The 18738-nt window shown below is 36.2% G+C and overlaps 1 long non-coding RNA gene across 12 annotated transcripts in view; it reads left to right on the top strand.

The window, feature by feature from the left end:
* LOC119700172 overlaps positions 1 to 17831 on the top strand; it is a 104895-nt gene extending 87064 nt beyond the window's left edge. For 9 of the 12 annotated variants that reach the window (XR_005256690.1, XR_005256688.1, XR_005256696.1 and 6 more), the window contains 3 exons: positions 8619 to 8706; positions 16649 to 16731; positions 17660 to 17831. This is a non-coding gene — a long non-coding RNA (uncharacterized LOC119700172). Of the gene's footprint in view, positions 1 to 8618; positions 9004 to 16648; positions 16732 to 17659 lie in introns of all 12 variants that reach the window. The other 3 variants (XR_005256694.1, XR_005256693.1, XR_005256691.1) reach the window with 2 other exon arrangements.
* Positions 17832 to 18738: the final 907 nt, after the last annotated feature.

The following is an 18738-nucleotide window of genomic DNA, read 5'->3' as shown; positions in this document are numbered from 1 at the left end:
TCCACAAATTCTGATAAGGAATTGGAATTCTTAAGTAATTTTTAAAGTTGAATTGCAGTTTTTGACACTTTGCATCCAGACATTTTAGCAATTTTCTTTTGCACTGGTATTACTGTTATTTTATTATAAACCAGAATTCCACATAAAAATGGAGCTTTACTGTGCTGGAATTTTTGCTGTGTTAAAGTAAGAGTAAAGTGCAGCTGTCAATTTAAAGCCTTTAGGTTCAGGTGGGTAAAAGCTGTGAAAAAGTAATCTGCAACTTTGTGATTGCTTGAGTCCAAAGCCCATGTATTTGTAAGACTAAGAACTAAATATGTGTGTGTGATATGGTAGTTCAGTGAGTTAAGGGGGAATAGGTATTATTGCTAACCAAAATAGTTTTTCAGGACACTCAAAATAATGCATGTAAGAAAGGAAAAAAATCAGTCTTCTTTATTTTTGTTTTCTGTGCCATATCTAGTTTATTTGCACAATTATGAAACTCTTGCCATCATATTTATTAAGAATTAATAGAAACAGGGATGAAGAAATCCCAGTATTCAAGAGTCACAGAATTGATCAGGTTGGAAGAGATCACAGTGGGGGGATCTGGTTCAGCCTCTCTTCTCAGTCAAGGTCTTCCTAGAGCACATGGCACAAGATTGATTCCAGAGGGTTCTTGAAGATCTCCATTTAAAGAGATTTAGTATTCCATGAGCTGTGACTTCCTTTCTATGTGCTGGTATTTTTAGTTATTTCTGAACCAAAGTGAAAAATTGGCAACATAAGAGACAGCGTATTCCAGATATTTCAGAGGTATGTCACCTTCTGATCCTTCCCTGAAATTCTAGGCCAAGTGAAAACTGGTTTTGGTTCTGAAGTCAAGGGAAGTCTACAATGCAATGGGGAACTTGAATTACATCTTTAATCAAACCAGCAGGGATAGGTAATGGAAGCATTCGCAGAAATTTTGGTGCGGGCTGGAAAGGTGTTTGTTTCCACACACTTCTCTTGGCCATCCCACAGTGAGGCTGGGACAGGCTGTTCTATTCCTGCTGACATTCCACCCCCTGTCCACGGTGCAGTGGAACCTCAACAGCAAGGTGGCAGCAGCAGTTCTGAATCTGGTGATGGAGAAACAGCCCACAGTGTCTGCCCTGCCATCTGGGAATCATGGCAGTCTTCAAGTGCCATCCTACTAAACTGAGTCATGTTGATGCAAACCCTGAACCTAGTAATAGGAAAAATAGCTGTGGGTTTTTTTATCCATATAATTTACACTTATGAACAGTTTTTTATGTGCTATTTCTTTGTGCCTTGTTTATTCAATGCTAAATGACAGTGAAATTCTTCCTAAACATGTTCAAATTTGCATGTGTTTATGAGAATATATCTTAAAGTTTTCTATTTAATGAAAGCCCGAAGAGTCTTTGTTAAGTCTGCATTTATTTTCCAGTTGTGTGGGTGTGTATGCGTATATTTTCCTCAAATTGTGTTTGTGCAATCTCATTTCTTCAGTGAAAGATTTTGAAGCAATAAAATGTTGCAAGTGTTACCATAGCAATAAAGATCTTAGAGTATCAAAAATAGTATCTTGTTAAATCCCACTGTAGGGTTGGTACCCCTGCAGTTCCAGCATCACTGTCCTTTACTCAGTGAATTGTCTGTTTTTTCTTTGAAATATGGAGTGGGTGTGACATCATATGCTAGTCATATATGAAATGGACATGTCCATTAGCAAAGGTACTTCACATGAGAGTGAAATGTGACTGGTTATGAGAATAAAATAAAGCATCATTCCAAGTTCCAGGAAAGATACAGGATGTGGCAGTTTTCTAATTTATGCTACAGGAATTCAATAATAAATATGTTAAGGCCAAATTAGTTGTGTAGCTGTTAAATGGATAGAAGAGAAAGGAGCGTGTTAGCAAAATCTTATGATCCCTGCGTGTCAGTCGTAAGTGTATGGAATTATTATAATATTAATTAAAATCTTCCAACAATGAATATATTCAAGAAGGAAGCTTTGGACAAAACCATTTGAACATTCAACCATTGATATTACATTAAAAAAAAGGGGTTTGTAACACTGTTATGCATGTATATACCTGATTGCTTAGCATTAATAATGACAGGATATTGCAGTAAGCCAAAAGTCTGTTGTGCAAAATGGTATTCCTTCTTTTGATAAATCAACCCCTTTTTCAAAATCTTATTTCCAAATGTTTGACTTGACATTTGAAATTTGTGAACTAAATTTTGTATCAAAAGATAATTAAAGGACTCCTAGAGCTCCAAGTCAACCTGCATATGCTCAAATTTGATTTGAGTTCTTATGTATTGTATAGAAACCACTGTACATGAGATCAATGTTATGCCATAGTAAAAAATGTGTCATATTCACAGTAGGAAAAAATTTGATTGACATTCTGATTTCTTTTCTTTTTTTACTTTAAATGTTGTATAATGAAAAATTTTCAGTTTTCTCAGCATATTTTTAACTTATGCATAAATCTCCAAATAGTGAGGTTTCTGAGACTGCCCACTGTTTTTCTTTCCTTGCAAGCCAAATCACCTTTTCTATAAAGAAATGTAAATGTTTTTCTGTTTAACATCAGGTTAAGGAAAAATCAACTTCTTCAGATCTCTTCTTTCCCCATGCATTTCTGTCTCCAAGTGGTTTTTGAAAGTCAACCTCTTTTCATGTTTCCTCAGGTGCTTCATAACACAACTGTGGAAGCAATGTTGTGGCTTCATTCATAATGCATATCTCAGATACTTTACTCTTTTTCTGTGGACAAAATTAAGGATAGAAGATGTTGGATTCTGTGACAAGGCTTGGCATGATTTACAGACCCGTTTCATTTAATCTGCAGGTGTTTGCTTTGGAAGGCAATTAGGCATCTCCATTCTTTTGAAGTTTCCCATGCATTAATATACCCATCTGTCTCCTTGCTTTTTTGGTATTTTTACTGTGTTTCATAACATAAAGATCAATATTGAAAAGGTGGTGGCTTCTCACATCCCAGTGGATTTGTGATGATTTATCAAGTATAAATTATTAAACTAATAGACTCTGAGAGCCATACTAAACAATTTTTTTTTTGTATGCAGTTACACTACTGTTTAGTACTTCCTTGTGGGATAGGTGTTTATAGAGTTTATTAGAATTATTTACTATGTTAACCTTTGTTAAATGACCATAATATTGGTATATCTTTTCCTGAAAGAACATAACTGTGCCTGCACCACAGTTCCTTCCACTGGGGCAATTGGCAATACCTTAAACATCTGCTGAAGTCCCATTGCTTAATCAGTGGTAAGTCTGAAAGTCAATATCTTGAAATAGGAATATTGGCTCTGGAACAATGCTTCAGTCGGAATTACTCACCTATTGTTGTACACCATGATGCTGCATCTCCTCACAGTACTATCTCAGGAATCAGAGTTTCTATCCAGGAAAGATATCATAATGTATTAAATACCTCGTGGTGCCTACAAAAGAAAGAAATTGTCAGATAGCTGGGTTACAATCATGAGTTCTTCTATTTGTCAGTAATAATGTATAATTTGCAATTATTTACTAGTTTCTTATTCAGCACAGGTGCACCATCATTTTGATAAACTTACAAATGTCTTTAGAAGTGTTACTTAAGTAATCTATTATCTATGTAATTGTACAAAGAAGGTTTTTACAAGTGAAATAAATTTTATATTAATCAGGAAGTTATCTATAAATATCAGAGCTAATCATTTATCAGAGCAGTGTTAAAAATTACAAAAATTTCAATCAATACTTTATGAAAAGAAATCAGTTTTTATGTTGCTGATGAGCTGGACACCTTTCTGTATAGGATGTCATGCATCATGTGCATTATTTCCATTTTTATTGTTTAAATAAGAGGAATGAAAAATACCAGTGGCAAAGAACACATCAATTTTGGGCAATATCTTTGTACTTTAACAGAGCTTTATAATTTTACTAATAAATAAATAGTAATTTTTGTATCAAGAACTGATTAAATAGGAATAGGGCTGAGATAATGCATATTTATTAATTTACACGTGGATTTTAGTTGTTTGTTTGTTTAGAAGTAGGAAAAATGCTTTAGAATTTAGATATGTCAGCATTGCTTTTCTGTATCACTCATTTGGCCTTCTCTGTGCCTTCTTTGGTAGCTGAATATTAGCTTTAAAAGTTATGTACTGGTATATGTTTCAAGTGATTTGGTGTTCCTTTTGAACCCCATATTGATTAGGCCTTCTTAGTTATTTGGAATGCAAAGTGTCTTCCTGACAGGTTATGAGAATGCCTGCTGGAAAGGAAACAGAATGACACTGAATAGACTGATAGCTCTAAATTACATGGAGCATGCAAGGTTTGCTTGCAAACCCTCAGAAGGAAGATACTGTGGTTTTCCCACTGCAGACTGATATCAAAAGAACTCCGTGATGCTCCTATTGTGCTGCAGGATATTTGGTTACGTTATTGGATCATTTAGTGTGTTTGATGAGAAGTGAAAGTGAAATACCAGGAACATGCAAATAATGTTGTACTTACAGTGTTTTGTAATTTTTGCTTAATTAGCTGCAGGGCAAAACCACTGTGCTTTTGAAAAAAGCCCCAGAAGATTTTAATTTTTCTAAAATAATATCAAAACAATGTTTATGAGATAGCACTGGAAATGGGGAATATACCTCGTTCCCTTTGCACATGTCATTTCTGTTAATTTAAAAAAAAAAATCTTCATTCAGTTGTTGCTTCTAAATAAGACTTCAAAATATGCCCTAGTGTTAGATTCTTTAATATCCAGTATATTGCACTCCAAGGATCCCAATGCAGTCAAAAAGTACTCTCTGTTTTAGACAGCTATGCCTCCATTAGGTGGTTCTCTCAAATACTCCAGTAAACTTCCCCCAGAAACCATAGGTTTTTCCATTAGGAACTTTTTTTTCCCCAAGAGATAATAGTAAGTTCAGAATTACAAAGACACTAGAAATTGAAAATCTGCAAATTTCCAGGGATACTTCATTATAATTTTTTCATTCATTGTGCTTAATCTCAGGAAAAATGTGAATTTTCAATAACACCTCCAGATAGATATTCCATTTACTATTACTTGCATATGCTTGTATTGAAGGAAGAGCTAAAGATTTGCTTCTACAAAGACTTTTTGTTCATGGTAAGTGATGCACTAGGAAAGTAGGTTAAAAATATGTTGCTAGGAAACAGAAGAGGATCCTAGCAACTGCTCTGAAAATGAAAATTGTATGCCTGTGTAAGGATGGAGCTTCAACCCACAGCAATCCAGCTAGCTAATATTGTTTTCTTAAAGAGGATTAATTCTGTAGCCATAATCTTTGCTATTTTATTAGTGAAATAATATTTCTTATTTAGAATTATGTTCTTAGAGAAGGAAAAATTTTTTTTTTGTCCATTACAGTATCTTACAATGTACTGGTAACACACTCAGTATTTAGCTGGACCAGAATTAGAAGCTTTTGAGATCCAATATTCCTCATTTATATGCAGGACTCACCAGTTAGAAAGATGCTCATTAACCTGTGGCTTTATGCAATCAATACTCTAACAGAGTATTTGTTTTATTGAATTTTTGTCATTATGTTCAGAGATTTAACACCTCAGGGAGCAAGTATGGAGTTGTGATCCCAAATTATTTTTAGGAAAAGAAAGAAGGGATTTTGAAATATATGTAGCTTTCTCTTCTTCCAGTACTAGTTTCACTTCCTTCCTGGACTTTCATTTTCCCATTTTTTTTTCTCTCTTGCTGTCGTCTTCCATAATAGTTCACCTCATAGCAATTGTACCTTTGCTTACTGTTAAACCTTTTCTCCCTTCCTCTTGCATTTCTCACACAGTCATCCTTCCTTGTGTCTTTCCAGACCTTGCTTTCTCGTCTCTCTCTTCCCTCTTTCCTGATCCACACAGTTACATTCATTTTCCCTAATGAACCTTTGCCTTGGAAAATAGGGCATTAGTTACAGGACACCGTAATGCTGTGATTCATTCCAGTGTTGCTAACTACCTTCAAGGCAGAGAGGCTTTTATTGGTGAAAGCAGCCAGCATGGTACAGAAAAGTCCTTTTTATCTTCAGTGTGGAGGCTAATGCTGTGCAAGCTCAGGACCACTTGATCAACACCCATGTGACTCTTCTACCTGCATATGTATAGACACTTAAAGACAGTCACAGATAGCATATTGTTCTAAATTTGTGTGTGTGTTCTTATGCATGTGTGTGTAAGGCTGTCTTGATCGTTGCCTCAATGTCAAGGTAAATTTTTATGTAGGAGTACTATGAAATAGGTCAACATGCAGAGCTGGTGTGGCTTCCAGCATGTGTTATTCTTCTGTATTATACACTTGAGCCAATCTTGGAGCAATAGAAAGAGTTAAGTGTGTAAAAAACCCAGGCAGTTATTGTGGTTGGACATGATGTGCCCTGCAGGTGATGGCTGGTTAAGGAGTAGGAAATCAGGAAGAGATTTAGATATCAAAAAGGACAGAAATAAGGGATGACAGGTGAGGAAAAGACAATCAGATGTGAATTTGCTTTCTACAGCTATCTTGAGTAAACTACCTATGCACATAGGCAAATATTGCCAAGGAGCAGCTTTGGAGAAATTGTGATTTATAAAGTGGGAGATGATAGAAATCACTGGAAGGAAGACAGCAATTCCTGAACTAGGAATCATATCCAAGGCTAATGTAGCATCCTGAGTATCTCTCTTTTAGAAAAACTTGCTTCTCTTCTATGCTAATTTCATGGGTCATTGGAGAAACAGATCCATTTTATATTTGTGGGGGTTTTTTTTGTTTTGTTTTAAAGACTTTCTTCAACACTCCTTTCTACTGTGGCAGAACTAAAGCTATGATATGTGCACTGCAAACATGAGAAATGTACCTGGCTTCAGTGTCTGTTAGGCAGAAATGTACCTGGCTTCAGTCCACTGCCAACCTTGTGCAGTGTGGAGATTCTGCATGGACTCACTTAATAAAGGCTAACTCTGACTAGAAAAAATTATGTACAGTGGCTGGTAAGATAATGATAGGGCATTGTTCCTTTAAGGGAACCTACCTCTTTTGAAGTGACTAAGAGTGTAGTCCTTGTAAACACAGTGGAAACCTCAATAAGTTAAGAAATACCAAAAAATAATTATCCCTATGTCAGGGTTCTTGATTAATAAGTAATTGAATCTCTCAACCTGCTGAATATGGACTTTAAGTTTGATTAAATTAGATCTCTGTGGTGTGAGCTGATCTCCCTTTTAAGTCAAATAAAATCCTCATTGCAGGAATTAGTTTGATGATCTCACTCAGATCCTCAAAATATTTTGCTTTGCATGACTAAACCACTTAATTGTTTATCAAAAGTTGGCGAAAGTGTTGATTTACAATATATTAGGTCAGGATGAAACAGCTGTTAAAAATGGTGCTAGCACAGAGTAAACTTCAAATATATTCTGGTTTTCTTTTGCTTCATTAAAAACAAAGATTGATCACATTAGATTTCTCCTTGTTTATGTAGTCATGTATTTGAGACCATGGGGAGTGCAGTGAAGGAGGTGGATAAATTGGGTATTAGAGATGATTTCTCTATTTTCCACTACGTGTAGTTCCACATCTTGTTATTTCCTGAAGTATTGTCATTTGGCTTATTCCTGTTTGAAAGAAATACCTTGCATTTCATATATTCAAAGGTATATTTTATGAAGACCTTGACGGAAAATTGGCCGTCATGAATAATTTCTCTGTGAATGTTAGTCACCTAAGTCTCTAAGCACGGCTGAACACACAACATGTTTAATGAAACTTTAACAGACCCAAAAATTTGGTTGACGTGAGCAAATGTTTATGATTAAATTAAGGATTGTTTCCAGTCCAAAGCCCAGCAAAAACAGTCCTAATGGCTCCAGCACACTAAGAAGGATTAAAGAAAACGAGTGCTAAAGCTGACAGTGATGACTGATCAAAACTTCAGTTTTTCTAGCCCTAAGGTAACTGGGTCAGATTTCATCAATGTAAGCCTTAAGGTATAAAATAGAAATTGAGCTTGCATGGTGATGCAAGCTGGCTATGAAATTAGGAGGCCTTGGCTCACAAAATATGAAAAGTTGGCATACTCAATGGAAATGATGTTCAAAGCAGTAAGAATGAGGAAAACAGCTTGTGCCACTTTGGAAGAATAAACAGCAGTTCTCTTTTTGCAGTACTCGTATTTCACACAATAATAAGTATTAGGAAAAAACCCACAAAATTAATATCAAAGTAGGAATAAAAATAGTGATCCTTTGAAGTTTCTAAATGTTTAGAAATTGTCTATTATGAAGCTTCTGCATGTGAAAGATAAAAGGTATTTTTTGTGGAGAAATAAGCACTTAGGAAAAGATCCAAATAGCTAAATATAATAGTATATTTTCTTCCAGAAAAAAAATCTAATAAGAAAACTTTCACTTAAAAGCAAGTTGAGAAAATTGTGAATAAAGACATTTTCCTTTTGATAAAGATTTTTATGGTTGCATTTGTTGCTGCACGAGAAAGATTTCTTCTCTGGAGATGGGGACAATTTATTGTATCTCAAAAGCATAACAATTAATTCTTTACATTAAATCCTAGGTTTTCAACTCAGCAAGAGGATCAGAATTTGAAATACATCAGGAGAAAGTGTTACCTGGTGAGAATATCTGAGCTGCTAGCACACAATGTTAGTTCTAATTTTACTTTCCTTTCAAAATAGAAGCAGAGCATTGTGTCTATAGGACTCCTCCTGAGATATGGGCAGGGATGGCTAAAAGAGCACTGGTTAAAAAAGAAGTCCAATGTCTTACCTCCTTCCCCATGCTCTGGGTGTCGGCCCAGGAGCCCCAGTGCTTGTCAGAAGCATCAGCATAATCAGCTGTCACAGTTCAACAAAATACTCGTCCCAACTTCACTGTGCTACAGCACCTGCTCAGGAACACTGGGATTCCAAGAGCCAACACCTAATCCTGCAGAAACCCAGGTAAAACTCTGAGTGGTACACATGGAAGGAATAAGGCCCTCTTCAGCAAATTATGTGAAAGTCATATTTTTATTTTTGAGGTGCTCTGCTACATGCTGCTAGAGGCCTTCTAAAGACAGAAAGTATGCATGATGCACTGTTGAGTAGGTGGGCTGTAACCTTTTCTTTCTTTTGAACTGTTTCAACATGATGTGAACTGCCATCTTTTTTCCCCCTCTTCATTTTTGCCTGTTGATCTTTTCAGTAAAAACTCAAATTAGGGCTGTGTAGTTTGTTATGTGTCTCTAAAGAGGGGAAAAAGGATGACAAAGGATGCTAATTTAGAAAGACACAAGTGAAAAGTGATAATGAGAAACTGCCACAAACCCGACATGAAATAAAATATGCCATCAAAGCAGTGATGGGCCAGTGAATTACACTCTTATCTAAGACATCTTGAAAATAGACTGGACAACTGGGGGTGCAGCAGGTTGGGGAGTAGAATATGCTGCAGTACTGGTTACTGCAGGAGCTGGAGCCTGGTCTTTAGCTCCTGTTGTGCACATGCATGTGCCTTACACTACCCTGAGATACTTCCCTTTCCCATGTACCCTGCGCTCCTCCACTGCTCCAAAGCTGCCAGCTGCAGCAGGCATGTGTATTTAGCAGCTAAAGCATGAATAAATCAAGCCATGCCTTGTGGCTGGGCATATCTATTTAGATGTTAAAAGTTGCATGTGGGAAGAAGGTGTTGAACTGGAAATATCAGGAATATCAGGAAGGACTGTGATGTTAAGGTATATGAGCACCTAAGGTATATGGCAGGGGGTTGGAGAGCAGTCCTTCTTGGAAAGAGAAGGCAGCAGGCTGGATTCACCTGAAAAACCCTGAATAAGAATTAATTTAATGCCATGGACTTTTGATTCTGAGCCTTAATGATGTGTGTATACTTCCTATTAAAATGTAATTATTTTTGGTTAAGCTATTGTCTGCCACCTATTTTGGAAGTTAGTCTCCTAATAATGCTCCATTTCTTGAAATCAATTTAGGATATTTCCAGTGATGGAAATTTAGTTATTTCCAGGGACTTCTGCATAGAAAAAATATTGGCATAGAACTGGAAGAACAGATCTCTCAGGCACATTTTCCCTCTTTCACACACACAACATATCTTTATATTGTAGTACGTATTTACATGCAAATACATCCAGACCCATATAAGAAATTTAGGAGGTGAAATAGGAAATCAGCAAAATGATAAACAAGCATAGCTTTCCTGAACAGCACTTGTACAGAATATGGTAATATGTGCATGAGAGATGTAATTATGAAAAAGGAACAGAGCATGAGCACCATATTTATGGTGCTACAAACAGAAATAAAATAAGGAAGAACATTAAGATTCAGCTGAAACGTGGAAAGGCACTGTGAAGTGGAGGTGGGTTCAAGCAGTGGGTTATTTCTGCTGGAAGGAGCGCTCTTGCTGAAGCAAGTTCAGAATACACTGGGAAAAAATACTGGAATTATGAGTAATCACACTTCGACAGAAGGTAGAGAGGAGGGACAGTGTTTCTATTTCTTTTGAGAAACAACAGGACAAAACGAAATACAGAAAGCGCCCATTTTCCTAAAAAAAATTCTGGACAGTACTTTGAGTGAAAAATGTGGGAAGATGTTACTCATCAGCATTTCTATAGTTTTATTGATACAGTGTCCTGTTCTGCTTTGATATATACATGTTTGATTAAGATAATGATTGGTTAAGAGTAATGATGATTATCTGATGCTAATTTAAAATGGTTAAAAGTGAAGCTCACCTGTGGAAATTGTTGCTCAATCTGCAGTAACCTAGTGTAATATTGGTTATTTTTGTATATTCATGCAAGGAGTTTTGTCGAAATCACTCCTTGTATTAATGGGAAGGCAAAGTTACAGTAACAGTTTTCATTTGCATTTTATTTGTGAGGCTGCCTCCTCACACTTTCTCAAGGAACGCTGAGAAGCTCCAAGAAGAGTTTCTTGAACCCTGACTTGAGGGCTGGGAGGTTATCTTCTTCTGTCAGTGAGTAAAGGGAAAGGACAGATAAAATGCTGGTGCTGAATGTCAATCTGGAGTCCACCCTGTTTTTTTTCATTTTTTGTGAGGGGCTTTTGATGTGTTGTATCTGGCTTTTTTTTTTTTTTCTTTTTTTTTTTTGCCATTAGCCACCTGGCAAAGGGCTTTTAAAGGGTTCAGCTGAAGTTGAAGCAATAGAACCAATGTATACAGTAGTTAATTAAATTGGCCAAAGTACTTTTGGCTCCAGCTTTAGGGAAAGGCCTTATTAAGATTTTCCAATTTGCTTTCAATGATCTGAAAATTAATAGCAGAACACTATTCCAATATAGAATAAGACATTTCATCAGAAAATTTCAAATTGACCTCTGTAAGTTTGAATTGACCTCTGTATATTAAAAAATCTATTTTCAGTCTGCTGTGATAGCAAAAATACTGTTAAAGCAATAATTTGTATAATGGATCTTTATGGTTGCATACAGTTTTACAGGACATTTACAAAATTACCAGCATGTACTTTTAAAAAGAGTTATAAGGCTGAACCTCATTTACACTGGGTTTTGCTGGAGCAGTAAACTGCAGCAGAAATTAAAGGAGTATGAAATATGAAAATATCATATTTGTTATGCTTCCATGCTGTTGGTGCCATTATACCATCATACATTGCTTATTCCTGTTAATATTTTGGTTTCAGAATCAAGGCATTATTGAAAAGTGGGCTTATATTTTAAGAAAATTATTGTTCTTAGAAATTCAAGGAGACTATTTAAATGTTCTTTATAAGTAGGATCAGTCCTAAAACAGAGGAGGAACACAGATGTCAGTACACACACACAGAGGTATGTTTGTGCTTTGATATGTTTTTTTCCCAAAACACACTCTTGTGTATAGTTTTAGGTCATTTGGGCAGAAATTTGAAAATAGGCACCAAAGATTATTTTTTCCTTCCTAAGAACTCAATTCAGCAAAAGCATTCAGGCTGGAGTAGATCTGTAGAATGCTGGATTTCTACGTGAGCATTTAGAGTGATTAATCTTGTCAGTAAGCTTAGTCTTCCAGTGTAATTTTGGACAGAAACTTTCTGCAGTAGCTTTCTCATCTTTGACAAATATCTGAAAAAGCTCTATACTATATTCAGTTTTTACAGAAAGGTCTTTAGGCTCGTGCTTAACTCTGTGCAAAATGTGGGGGCCTTTTTCTCTGATTAAAAGCTAGTACTTGTTGACATTGTTCAGGCCGTTCCCAGACATTTCATGCTTCATATTTGTATCCTGAATTTGAATCTATATTATTTTGCTTCCTAAATTTCTTTAAAATTATACGATATTGGGTAACAAGTAGGACTCAGAAATCTGAAGCTTGCTAATGAATGTATATGTACTTTTTAGCCTATTAGACCTTACGTTTTATTTCTAATCTATTTGTTAATATAAAATTAGCTATTGCAGGTTAATTGAAAGAGGTAATAAAGTGAAGAGCTAGAAACATGCCAATCTAAAAATACTTCAGAATGAAATTATTAAATGTAAAGGCATATTAACAAAAACATGAGGATTGATAAGGGAACAAAGGTTATAATGAGTTCCTTTCTTATTTATTTCATTTAGTAAGTTTAAAAATCTGGTTTGTTAATGTTTCTTTTAAATCCTGGTTTTCATCTGTTTGTGTATTGCTACGCATTTGTTCCTAGGAATTCCACAGTGCTTTAGCAACAGACGAACTAAATAGCTCACACTAGAATGCTGGACATTAGCTGGGTTTGTATAAAGCTGTCTTAGGGAAAAATATTTTGTGATTTGTTTAGGACTATAGCTATGAAATCTGTTTTCAATCAATATCTGCTCATTGATACAAGTTAAATATTGATAGCCTTACTGAATAATCAATTGCATAATTACTAGGGGAATGTTGCAAATTATGTAGGAAGCTACCACTAAAAGATGTAGTTGGGATTTGGAAATAATGAATAAATTTAGAGCAATTCATAAATCTAAAACAATTTTTTCCTTACACTTCACATGTAAATCCTTTAATTTTTTTTTGTTTGCTTGCTTAGGTTGGGAGATTTAATAATTTTTATAGAATAATTGTGAAGAATAAGGTTCTGATGATAATAGGCTAGATGTATATTTTGCATGAGCATGCCAATAGAAAAATATTCTTACTATCCAATAACTCATGCAAAGTCAAAGGTACTTGAATATGTCATGAGAGAAGGGCTCTGTTCTTGAACAGTTTCTTGCAGCAGAGGTCAGAGCTGCAGTAGCTTTAAAAACTGCTAAACCCTTACATATCTTTGTAGTAAAGTTGATATGTGAATTCAGATAGTTGCAAACTGACTTTCCAAACCCTACCTTGCCTAAGCAGGGCTATTGCACATATTTTGATTGTTCTACTAAAGTATTGCAAAAGTCCAAAATTTCATTTACTGCTTTCCTAACTGTCATTTGGCTCTTATATCTCTGCTATATCTGATTACATCCCAAAGATTTCTGAACCTGGCTGCCTAAGCCCCAGACGAAAACTGCTGTTAATTGGTTTCATGATTATCTAGGTTTTTAGGTCTTCACCTTTAGCCATACACTCGCTTCTCAATCTGAATTATCCTCCTCTGATTTCCCTTCCAAAATCAGTAGGCTTCCACAAAAAGGCTGTGTTTTGAAGAATTAGAATTTCTTGGTGTTTGAACTAAAAATTCCAGACAAGTTCTAACCTTTTTCCAGACCCACCCATTTTCTACTGATTATAGCTTGCCTAAAATCACACTACAAATATGTGAAGGAGGACATGCCTGCACTGGCACATAGAGGCAGGTCTGAGCTCCCCTTTGGTTGTGTTAGCCTGCAAAAGCCAGAGAAAGACTGAGCAGAGGCACCTTTACAAGTTCAATTCAATTCCAGCAACCTTAGTGCAGCGCTTTCACACTGCCTAATGTAACCAGCTGAGAACTCACTGTTAGCTCATTGTGTTCACAGCACTGTATAGAACGTGATAATTTCACGTGTTCACCATCCTCTACTTATGAAGTCAGCTCCTCCCAACAAACATACCTTCAAAATGGCCCTTTTTCCCCATCCATTCCCAGGAGTTACCCGACCAGTGGAGGATGGTCTTCTCTCTTACCTGTGTGTGAATCTGTATGTGGAGCACTGGAAATGAGTGATTGTTTTCATTGTTGAATTTACTTAAACTAATTCTATCCCCAGTGATCACCTCTGCAGTAAAGCCAAGGCAGGAGGGGTTCTGAGACTGAACTGTGCAGATACTGGCTACAATATCCATTTCTCATGGCACTTTGGCTGGAGCTCAGATATCAGAAATCTCAGACAAAAGCACAGCACTTTGTTGAGTTAATAATGGAAGCTAGAATTTCTTACATACTGGCTCCAGCCACCCTCTCCACCCCGCCCCCCCACCCCCCACTTCCCTTGACTATAAATCCAAGTTGGATTAATGAAAAAGTAATATAATAACAAGTGGCATGTAGAGCTGCAGCATGAATGAAGCCCCATTTCCTATGGAGTGGTGCCTTGTGGCTGTTTGGCCTTGATGGTTAAGGTATGAAAATCCTGTGGCTTTTCTTACAACAGAATATTTATAAGTGCTGGCATGCAGATTCTTAGGTGTCCTGAAAATGGTGATCTCCTTCTGCAGCCTTTTATTCAGCCACAAACTTTCAGGATCTGATCTCAATCCTCAGTTTTATATTTCTACATAATGTATGTAAATACAATAATCTTTGAGATCAATATCCTTTTGTATCATTTCCACTGAAATCAGACTGTGAGTTCCAATGTTATAAGCACACATGGGGATATGTATGGAGTGTACTCAGACAATGTTTGACTGCAGAGCAAACTATGGCAAAAACAACACCATTTTTCTCAACTGTCATTAGTGAAAAGTTATAGTATATTTTTTTATAATTCTGGATGTCTGTAGGGGAAAATTGTTGTCTTAAAAATTTCTGCTTTGACAAGTTTGGACTAAATCTTGATTTGTGCCTTAGGAATTAATGCCAAATGAACTGCTTGTCTTGGAACTTTCAAGACACAGAAATAGGATGATGGACAATAAAACAGGAGATTACAAGACTATAGACTTGTGAAATTTAGATTGGTTTTGAAGCTTCAATTTGGCACTAACCTACAATTCAATTGCCTGATGTTCATAAGAAATGCTTTGCCTTTCTTGTACAGTAACCTTGTCTCTTCTTTCAAACAATAACTTGGAAGTCAGTTCTTAATATTTTATAATTTTTGTGACTTTTAAACCTTCCTAAGTAAATCCAGATACCTTGGCTAACTTTTAAAGATCAAAGAAGTAACTTTTTAGGGGAAAGTAATAAATATTTCTGATTGTGTTTATAACATTGATTTAGTACTGATTAAAACAGAAAACCTACTTTTTCTCTGAGATATGCCTGTGATGAATATAAATTATGGTTTGAAAAATATAAGTTATCAGAACCTTTAGCACCAGTAAAATATTATTCTTGGCAGACATCAATTTCAATGATATTTGAATCTCAGTTTATGCAAAGTTCTCATAAGAAGTTATTGCATTCATCCGTGTAAGGCTGAAAAAATCATAACAGCAATGACCTGTGCAAAATGTGGAGAAGTCTGGAGAATGAGCCCATGGAAATGGCACTGATTACCTGCATCTTACTGGCTCTTCACAGCTGCTCAAGTCTGACACAGTTCACTTTTCCTGTGCTTTAGAAGGTGACCGCACAACAGCCCTTTCTCCCTGCTGATGTCGTCTCGTGATGCTGCTCCTCTGATTTCTGCAGATTTATGGAGAAATCTGCCAAGAGAGAGCTGAGTTATGAGGCAGTATATTTATTTCTCAAGAGAGTTACCCCATTAGGAACCCTCTTTGCATTTGCCAATTCAATGCACGTTCGTTCACTGGACAGTGAGCAGTCACTTAACATGTGTACTTACTTACACATGCATATGCACAGAGGAACAGTAGCTTTGGATCTGCATCCTAGGACGAAAAAGATCATATTTCAAACTGAATAGCCTCTGCATTTGTGAATTAAGTGGCTGTTTTTACAGCTGAACCTAGTACTGAGATGTTTGCAACCCATTTACCATACTCTTGAGGTATAGAACGGAGAAGTGGGAGTTTCTGAAAGGAGCAAGGGCATGTCTACTTTGTTTGCCAGCAGTAGTAGAAAAAAAGCTATATTTTTGAGAAGAAAGAAGTGTTATTTATGTCTGGGGTTTTCTTTTCTTTTGCAGTATGACTTATATCTGTTTTAATTTCTGACATCCTCACCCTTTTGGTTTGATCTCATGTTCAACCAAGCTCTATTCCAAGGCTTACAATTAATGACTATTTAAATTCAGGAGTGTAAAAGAAACCTGTTAAAACTCATAATCAGAAACCAGTTATTTCCAGATTAGTATGCTACATCTGTTCTAACTTCCAGCTATGGACAGTATTATCTTGTGGCCTGGATGAACAGTAGAGGATACTGAGGAATATGTGGAAATCAATTTGCTATGCTTCTGGGAAGCTGCACAAACCTATGAAGTCTCAGATGCATCCACAAGCTCTGTCACTAACTGTTTTTGTTTTTTTTTTTTTCTGTTGCAGATTTCAGATCTTACTGTAATATCTGAAATGATTGATGGTAGACTGATAATCACAGATAAGGTGCTTTGTTAGTCTATATCAAGGTACAAAAGAACTCTTTGAAGTTCTTTAGGCATGTCCAGATTAAAAAAACTGTAAAATATATCTGATCACTGAAGTTGTATAGTGGTGACTTTTTCTGATTGCTTTTAGAGTTGTCAAAAATATTACATATTTTCTGTGCTGCCTCGAGCTCCTGCTACTCTTATCTAAAAACCCTCTCAATTTCCATGTTATTGTCTCTTCTGAGTAATAAGATTTTCAGAAGTATCTCAATTACTTAGATTGTTAAGCTCTTTAAATAGTTTTGAAAAAGTTATCTAAATAAATTCAATTTCGTAAGGGTGTATATGAGAAAGACCTGTAGAAACAAAACAAAAAGAGATGATCAGGGGTTTGGAGCACCTCTGCTTTGGAGACTGGCTGAGGGAGTTGGGGTTGTTCAGCTTGGAGAAGGCTCCAGGGTGACCTTCAAGTACCTAAAGGGGACTAAAAGAGACCTGGAGACTGACTTCTTGCAAGAACATGTAGTGAGAGGGCCTGGGGGAATGACCTTATGCCAAAATGAAGGCGCGTCCCTGGAAACATTCAAGGTCAGGTTGTCCATTGCTCTGGACTCTGATCTAGTTGAAGATATCCCTGCTCACTGCAGGGGGTTTGATCTAGATGAGCTTTACAAGGCCTATGACAAACCCAAAACATTCTATGACTCTGAATAATTTCATTAATCAACACCTGAAATTTAGTTTGAATAACCTGCGATATTACATTCCTATGTCAACAATGACTGCAATGTGCTTCTGTTCAGGAAAAAAACCTGAGTTGGTACTTTTAATCAATGTTTTCCAAAGGCTTTGGTGAAGTACATGGAAATGCTTTTGAGGATCAATACAAATGTTCATAGGACTAAATTTTAGCTTGTTAATTTGAAAACATTTGGATTATGAATTTATCTTTGTTCTTGTTGTACAGTAATCAGAGTATTTAGAAACACAGGAACTGTGACATCCATGATTTAGGCTGGAAGAAAAGTCAGAGGAAGTATTGTGTGTTCTTGCTCTGTTCTTCTGCTCTTCCTGGACCTCCACATTTGATCAGCGTCAGGAGCAAAATATGAACTAGGCAGATCTTTGTTGTGACTCGTGTTCTTGTAAGTACTTTCTGCCTTTTTTCTGTCACTTGAGTTGTATTCCATTACAATAGTGAAGCCTATGAGCTCAGGGGCTGGACATGTTTTTTCACCTTGCCCAGCATAATGGGGCATTAACTTTTATTAGCCATTTCTTGGTTTTGCCTTGGAAAAATAACAATAACATGACTAAATAATGTAATACAACATTATTTTCTCCCTCTAATGTAAGACCTTAGAGGATTTATTAATCAGTTTAGGGAAATAAAAATGAACTTCCATGAAAGTGATGGTGGTGGAATTAAAGAGTAAGCTCAAACACTAAATCAGTGTTCAGGTAAGTATGTGATCTTTTAGTTTACTGAACCTAAAATAAGCTGGGACATTTGGGGTCCACTTTTTATACACCCTAATACCAACACCTGTATTCATGTTTTAATGCTGTTATTTTAGTAATCCCAGATCCTTCCATCTGATCATGACGTGCTGGTATCCTCTGCTTTATCAGCTTTCCAGTTTGTGGTGGTTTTTATAACTGTGTAAATAATTTGAAAATAAATATTGCAAAGTTAACTGAAAGTAAACCAAAATATGTGCATCAGCAATATGGTTGAAAATTTAGAAGTGTAAGATTATTCTGTAATAAGTCTTCTAGCTTAGAGAAACTCTTGAGGAGCTGGACAGATGTGCCAATAAAGTGTTTCTACACACTCACACCTCCCTTATGCCTTAGCTGGGGGTTGAAGATACAGGACTAGGTGCACATTTTCTGACTCAGAAAAGCTGTTCTTTCCCTAGACTGTTGTGTGCCATTGATATGTGGGCCCCTCTTTCCCCCCTGTTAATTTTATCAACTAAATCAAGGTTTCAGATGACATGGTCCATTTAAACTTTTGATAGATCGATGTATTATTTGAATGAT

The sequence above is a fragment of the Motacilla alba genome, chromosome 4 (assembly GCF_015832195.1).
Source record: "Motacilla alba alba isolate MOTALB_02 chromosome 4, Motacilla_alba_V1.0_pri, whole genome shotgun sequence".
NCBI classification, from domain to species: Eukaryota; Metazoa; Chordata; class Aves; order Passeriformes; family Motacillidae; genus Motacilla; species Motacilla alba.
The sequence above is the reverse complement of the archived record's forward strand: the minus strand, read 5'-3'. Positions and strand labels throughout refer to the sequence as shown.